Source organism: Dermacentor silvarum, chromosome 9, assembly GCF_013339745.2.
Source record: "Dermacentor silvarum isolate Dsil-2018 chromosome 9, BIME_Dsil_1.4, whole genome shotgun sequence".
Lineage (NCBI taxonomy): Eukaryota > Metazoa > Arthropoda > Arachnida > Ixodida > Ixodidae > Dermacentor > Dermacentor silvarum.
Window position 1 is genome coordinate 25,776,616 of NC_051162.1, and position 8,388 is coordinate 25,785,003.

The following is an 8,388-nucleotide window of genomic DNA, read 5'->3' on the forward strand; positions in this document are numbered from 1 at the left end:
AGGCGAACTTTCACGGGGAGCGAACGCACGGCGGAGAGCAAGCGCGACTTGTGCGAGTCAAAGGCCGCGAAGGCGAGGGACGCGTGCTTTCACGGGGAGCGAACGCATGGCGGAGAGCCAGCAAAAGCGACTTCCCATTGGATGGGGAGCGGTGGGCTATGCCTAGACTGCGTGTGCGTGCCTGCTCTCCCACTGGGGCGCACGCGCACAGCCCTGGCGGCCTCTACGCCGACTTCTCTGGGCTCTCGCCCGCCTCTCCACTAACAGTGTCGACAACGGCGTTTAGCCGTTCCGTCACCTGGCCAGCGTTTCGGCAGCGGTTCTGTGTGATCACACAAACAAACGCGCAAACTGTTGTCGACGGCGGCGCGTTTTGCCAGCGTTCGCACCGAACGCGCGCGGCGTTGGTGACGTGTTTATGAAGAACGTGCCACCTTTGCGGTACATTTTTGGCGGTGTACCGTAGTGACCATAACGTCATGGCCCTGTGGTCACTAAATAAATGAACCATCGCATCATAGATATTTCTCATTCTTTAATAGTTCAAGTAACCAATTACACCATCACATCTTAATAGTCACAATTGGAAATACACAATTCCCATCATATACAGCTTCGCTGGTCTCCATCTCCACCTCAGTGAAAGGGCTGACAGTTCTTTCTTTATTTTATTGCGATAGCAATTATATGGACACTTCTACCGGATTTTGCCGTCGCCGTGAGGTTCCCTATAGATAAAATCTTCGCCGCGCGCCGTATGCCCGAGCGGAAGCGTGCGGGGACGCGCGCTATCACGGAGAGCGAACGCACTCAATCACCTACGCGCAAGCAAGGAAGCGGGAAGCCAGCGCCGGAGGGAGCGCGGGGGGGGGGGGGGGGGCGCACTTCTACGCTGCCACAACCGCGCTCGTCGCTCGTCCGCACCGTCTCTATCTCCACACGTCTGACCTTTCTGCGCCGTGCTTTCGCCGCTCAGTTTTCCGTTGAAGCGATCGACCACACGTACCTTCGCCCGCTGCTGCGGCGTATATATGCGCTTGCTGCCAGCGTTTTGACAGTCGTTGTCTGCAGTCATTCAGTGGATCTATTCATGTCTGTTTGTGCGCGCTCACACCACGCTTGTTCATTCAGTTAGTAATAGTCGTGCCACATTTTCCAACGCACTCTACACATGCAATGCTGCCCGGGTCGGCAGTGCAGCGCTACAGGTGTGTCCCTTCGCACGCGCTGCCCACGGGAAGCGCTTGTCATCAACACCACCGTTTCACACGCGCCTCCTCGTGGTCATCGAGTCTCTCTTCATGTCGGTCTACTTACGCCGCAGCACCCTGCTTACTTAATCAGCTCATGTTTACTACAAGTCTATTGCTACCAAAGCCGCTCACCTTACTTCGTATGACTTGCTGTGTTGCTATCGCATTCATTGCTTCGCCCTTAGGGCGAAACTGTGACATATTTGTTGTAATTTATAGCCGGCTGAAACTAATATTATGCACAAAGTACTTGAAGATAAAATTGAAATTTAAAACTGATGCCTTAAAGCTTACGGCTATGCGCTCGTTGGACCACCTAACAAAGATGATGATGATTGTGTGGTGTTTTATGGCGCAAGGGCCAGTTATGGCCAAAGAGCGCCATGCCAGTGTTTGTGAATGTGCCGTCTAGCAATGAATTCTGAGAAGTAGATGAAACGTGGCTGTAAAGGGGCCTAAATTATCGCTGTAAAGTGCGTAAAATATATATGTACTAAAATCATGGCATGACTAATGATTGTACTATGAAATGAGGAATGCATTGAGAAAGAAGAATAATATATTTAAAATATTTAAGATACAGTAATTGGCAAGAAGCACTACTACCTAAACAGAGCCCTTCAACTACAAGGCCTGGAGGCATGTGCTATAAAAAATTATCACAGCACATCCTCTGGAGAGAGGATGTGCTACGAACTTATTGGGCTAATAACATGTAGCACACATCATTCAAAAAATCGAGGACTGCTTTGTATTAAAAGCGGTTCTTAACCAATAAATAGCATGGGATGCAGAGGGATATTGTAGCGGTATGCTACCGCAAACGTTTTCCTTCTCTCGCTTCGGCTTCCCGACACTCCACGAGGACATGGAGGACGGTCAGCCTCTCACCACATCTACCACAGGTTGGTGGTTCATCACCAATATAAAAAATTGTGGGCGCCATATGTATGTCCTATTCTGAGACGACAGAAACCTAACTGTGGTTTAATGAAGTGAAGCTTATTATTTATTTCAGCGTCCCATAAGCGTTGCCAGTGGCTTCGCAGTTTCTTTCGCAGGAAAGGCTTCAAATCTGTTGCAGGAACAGCAGTTTAGGGTTAATAGCCTGAGATGTAACAGATGTGGCCATTTATCTGCTCGAACATTACCCTCAATGCTCTATGACCTGGCACCCCAGCTATAATCACATGCTGGGTATATACGCTTCACACAGAATGGAATAGCTCATTAAGTACAGGGTTTTTGTGTTTACAGAGTGATTGCAATGCTTTCACAACACTTTGCGAGTCTGTAAATATGATAGTCTCTTTAAGTTTTGATTTCATTATATACTTTACAGCCGATAATATTGCATAGGCCTCAGCCGTGAAGATACATGTCTCCGGGTGCAGTACACCGGATTCCGAAAACGATGGACCGATGGCTGCATAGGATACCCCGCATGTGACTTGGAAGCGTCTGTGTAAAACTCTGTACACGAGTATTAGTGACCTCTACGAACGATGTGTCACACTCTATGAGCTGCCACTGCCACGGTGGCACAGTTTCTCTGGAGCCATAGGACATTGTCAAGAAGCGAACACCCATTTCCTGACTGAGGTTCCTCACACGCAAAGAGAATGGCTTTCTCGCGGCAGGTCGATTATGGAAGAGTGTGGCAGCGGTCACGTCATTTATAGTTTGAATAAGAAGGATGTCCAATGTTTGCTTGTACTTTCAGGAAATATGTGAAACTGCTGTATGACCGCTGCAGATGAATGACCACTGATTCGACTCTACGTAGAGGCTCTGGATTGGACTTGTCCTGAAAGCACCAATCGCGAGACGGATGCCCAAGTGGTGAACGGGGTCTAGGATTTTTAATGCACTTGGCGTTGCTGAATTATAAATTATAGACCCGTAATCAAGGCCTGAGAGGACAAGACTGTATAGAGGTTTAAGAGACACTTTCGATCACTGCCCCATGTTGTGCGCGATAGAAGCTTTAGGAGGTTCATTGTCTTCAGGCACTTTGCCCTCAGACGCTTAATATGAGAGGAACGTGAGTTTTGAATCTAAGGTACTCCAAGAAACTTGTGCTCGCTGCTTACAGAGAGCGCATCTCCTTTGATTTCAATAGTTGGGACTGGCGTGACGCCTCTCTTGTTTGTGAAAAGTACGCAAGTGCTCTTCTGGCATTTCTTTAAAACCATTTTCATCTGCCCATTTGGACAATTTGTTTATTACAAGCTGCACTTGCCGTTCGCAGATGGCAATATTGCATGATTTGAAGGCTATTTGCACATCGTCGACATAATGTAATAAAACATTGTGCATAGAACTGTGTGAAGGGAATTCATTTTTACATAAATGGTGTGCAACTAAGCACGCCTCCCTGTGGCACACCGGTCTCTTGGTGAATGACTTAGACAAAGCGTTGCCCGCTCTTACGCGGAATGTGCGGTTAGACAGGTAACTTTCGATTGTGTTTAGCATGTTGCCACGGACACCCATCGCAGAGAGATCTCGGAGAATGCCGTAGAGCCATGTCGTGTCGTAAGATTTTTCTAGGTCGAGGAACACTGAAAGACAGAACTGCTTATGTATAAAAGCGTCTCTAATAAAGACTCAATGCGAACAAGGTGGTCTGTTGTGGACATACCTTCCCTGAAACCACATTGGAAGGGGTCTAGTAATTTGTTATTTTCAAGGAAACAGATTAAGCGCATGTTGATAATTTTTTCAAATAGTTTGCACAGACAGCTTGTTTGCGCTATTGGCCTGTAGCTGCTGGCTAGGGACGGGTCTTTCCCTTGTTTAAGCACGGAAATGACTATAGCTTCCTTCCACGAGGACGGGATATATCCATGCGCCCACATGACATTGAAAAGATACAGGAGTGTTTTCAGCGCTTCAGGATTCAGGTGCTTAATCATTTCATATATGACACGATCACCGCCTGGAGCAGAGTTATTGCAGCCAGCGAGGGATGCTTTCAGTTCAGTTAAAGTAAATGGATAGTTGTAGACCTCACTCGATGAACCTTTACGTTTTAGGGGCTGTCGCTCTTCGCGTTCTTGGACTCTGAGAAATGCTTGTGTGTAGTGGGACGCACTGGAGATATAATCAAAGTGTTCGCCCAGACAACCAGCCTGATCTTCCAGGCTCTCTCCTTGAGTACTTACTAAGGGGAGTGGGTGTAACTCCCCGCCTTTTAATTTATTTACTCGATTCCACACTTTCGACCTAACAAAGACACTTCTCAGCCAATACAATACCTTCATTGGGCACAACCTTGCTCTCCTCCACACATTCATAAGTAATTTTCTGTTGCTAATCTCTTATGGTGGATAGAAAGCTTGAGCTCAGATTATTGCTAACCGTGCTGTATTCATAGGCCTCCAGACTTTAATATTGTTGTGGCGCCCCCCACCCCCGTTGATTCACAGCACTTCAAATCATTAAATCGTTAACGATTAGGTGCATCCCTCCAAAGCTAATATTTAATGCTTAATAAATGATCAAAATGTTTTCATGCAAGTTCCTTGCAAATCTCACCGTTTCAGAACCCGCCATCGTGAAGTCAGAAACGAACGTCCAGATTTCTTTAAAGCTTAGTTTTCCTTCACGTTGTAGAGAGGCGATGAGTGTGGTGCTTTCCTTCTCCATATGATCAGCCCTTTCCGCTGCTGCCATAACACGTGGTGACAGCAACCTGCAAAATAGTATTCACTATGTATTGGACTTGTACATTCATCATTACACTGCTGCGTTAGGGGCTCATCGGGAAGTTTAGCGAATGTCACATATTACCAAAACAGGATGCGCTATAGTCACGCAATACGGTGGGGGCGACTCTCTAGAGGCAGAAATAAAATAAATTTGTAATATTAAGGCTTTCTTTTCGAATATATCCTCAGACGTATTCATCTTTATCTGTAAGCAGAAACATAGCGGCCGTCAAACTCCCTTCATTTACGAACCTCTGAACTAGGCACCGCTTCATCGTAAGCTGCAGTTTTTTGCCGCCGCTGATGACGTGCAGTCATCACGTAAGCAAAACCATGTCTTTAATCCCCGTTTTAGGACCACCAAAATCCTAACAACTTTGTGTAGTCTTCATATCAACTGCAATAGTTCTTCAGGCCAAGTGTTTATTTGTCCCTTGAGTGCACATTTTAACACGAAAGTGTCGTTTGCCGAGCTGCAGCGGAAATCTGTGTACATACGTCACGCTATGTTCATCATGCCAGTTTCCTGGTAAGGCGCCACGTTGCCGCTTTAGAAGTACTGGCGTGAAAAAAGCAGGGAAGGGATTGACATGACCAGATCCGTTACAGGCATAGAATGCGGTACACGCTTGATGCAGAAGTTTTGAGAAAGAGAAATAAGATTGAGGAGATTGTACAAAATGCTAGGATGAAAAACATGTCTAGCATACCTCATAACCTTAAGCAGGGCAGGTGACTATTTCTCACCGTGCTATTTCAAAGAGGATGCCAATAAATCATTGTCATAATCATCGTGAGACCGTATCAGTCGACAGGAAGAAAGTTGAAGAAGGGTCGGATGAAACGGAGGGAATTCGAGGGTTCGCCCGCTGGGGTGAAGGGAAACGGCGCACACACCATGCAAGGTTGCTCGCTTTTCACAACACGCTCACCTTCAGCCTAGAGATGTCATTAGGTAAGCCGAACATGCATCAGCTTACCTTGAACATGTGTGTGGGTACCAGCTCGATGTCGCTGGAGTTCAAAAGACGCAGCTTCATGACATGCGCACTCACTGTCGCTACGTACAATCGGTCTGTGCATAGGTATATCCAACGCGCAGGCTTGCATATTTCAAGTTAAAATAAATTCTCGGGTTTTGCATGCCAGAACCCCCATATGATAAAGATGCCCGCCGTAATGGAGGACTAAAGAATAATTTTAACCACCTGGGGTCCTTTAAAATGCACCTAATACACGATACACAAGCGTTTTTGCATTTTGCCCACCGAAATGCTGCCGCCATTGCGATTCCCCGACCTCGTGCTTAGCAGCCCAATTCCGTAGCCGCTAAGCCACCACGGCGAGTTCCGTGTGTATTTGCAAGGCGTGTGGAAGCGAATGTGTAATCTTTCGCCCTCAAACAAACCGTACTTCTATAACTGCATGAAAAGCACACTGAACGCCTCCACGTTTACAGGGACGATACCGTTTCCCCCAAAAGCTCAGCCAATTGCATGGTAGTTACCACGAATTCTATTCTCATCAAGTTCACGACGTCCCCTTCTACGTCATCGTTGGTAGCAGAACTCAGAGGTAACCATGCTGCTCTGGAATTCGTGGATGAATTCATCAGCCTACCCCCCCCCGCCCCCCATGGTCCATCTGCTGTGACTTAAAGGGCCCCGAAACCACCCAGAGGTCGAAATTTAGTTCTGGCGTTGCACTTGTGCACGAGTCTACAACGAACACGTAGCCGCGAGAATTTTTCGAAATGGTGCCGTAATAGCGGAGTTACGCGCGTTTGATGATCGAAAAAACGGCCCTCCCTCGTTTCGCTCTTTCCTTCGCTACTCTCCTCGTCGGCTGGTCTCCCCTCCTCGCCGAGTGCTGCTCGAAATGTCACGTGACAAACGTCATCGCCAACGCGCTTCTCAAAACACTGCCTACTTCCGGTTAAGGCTCGTCCACTCTAGCCATGATGCTAGCGGCACATATAGGGACGACGAACCGGCCTCCAGTCTGCCGCGCGAGAGGTGTCCAAAGTAGACGGCAGTCCGGCCGGCGCCCCCCCCCCCCCCCCCCCGCTGCACGATCAACAGGCCAATCGACGACCGCGAAGCTTGCGCGCCTCCGCCACCGGTAACGAAAACATCGGCTGCAGCTGAGTGCACGGCTACCGACGGGAGACGACCGGCTCGGCTGTGCTCGCATCGCAGCCGACGTCGCCGCTTATATCAGCGTATTTTTCTTCTTTGTGTACAACTATTGCGAAGAGCGATAACAACGATAAGAAATATTGCGCCTTGTGAGCGTCGGTAATTCATTTCGTAGCGCCGTCCGCTTTAGCTTTGAAGGGAACCGGAGAAGGCCTAGCGAACGATATCGGCGCCGTCGAGCGATCAGCGGCGGTGAGGCTGCCGCACAAATGAGTCCCGGTCTCATCCTCTCTACGTACGGCAAGGAAATCTCGCCGCTTGCGAGCAAAACCGCTGTCGACCGGCGGCCCGCGAATGGCAAACGGCGTGCGGCGAGTTAGCGTGCCGGTAACGTGGACGTAGACTCAGCGCTTCTCGGCTACCCGCTGTTGCTGCGGTGCCGGCCAGGGGCGTAGCCAGGGGGGGGGGGGGGGGGAGGTTCAAACACCCCTCGAAATTTTTTCCGCACCCCCCCCCCCCGCCCCACTTACCCACCCTTTGTTCTCGTCGCTTCGCACTGGACATAATTAAGGAACCGGTGCTACTATCACAATTTCATTCCTGGGCGCTTCCGTTTGGGTTGGTAATTTACAGCGAATCATTTCTGCATATGGAAAAAAACTTTCACGGGTTTGTCAAGGCTTTGACACTCTCTGAGGTTTTGGGCAAGAATGTGGCGGCCACATTCTGAAGCAACAAATGCGGCAGCCGCTTTTTTAAATGAAGGCGAAATTCTTGAGGCCCGTTTACTTAGATTTAGGTGCACGTTAAAGACCCCAGGGGGTCGAAATTTCCGGTATACATTTCCGCCGCTTCCCTTCAGGTGCCGGTTAGGCCATGCTCGCGCAGGATAAGTCTGCGCGCGAAACGTCTCTTGTTTGCGATTGTGTCCCTACGGAAGGCTGGTAGTTATACTGTTGTGTTGAATCCCAAACCAGCAATGTACACACGAAGGGGTTGATGCCAGCAGTGAAATTCCACCGACTCGCAACAGAATGCACGAAACAGACAGCCGACAAGCATGGATAGGATTACTGTTGTGCGCAGTACAGCGTAAGTAAACTCTTGTTGCAAGCGCTGACAGTTCTCGTCGGAAAAAAAATAAATTATGGGGTTTTACGTGCCAAAACCAGTTCTGATTATGAGGCACGCCGTAGTGGGGGACTCCGGAAATTTTGACCACCTGGGGTTCTTTAACGTGCACCTAAATCTAAGTACACGGGTGTTTTCGCAGTTCTCGTCGGA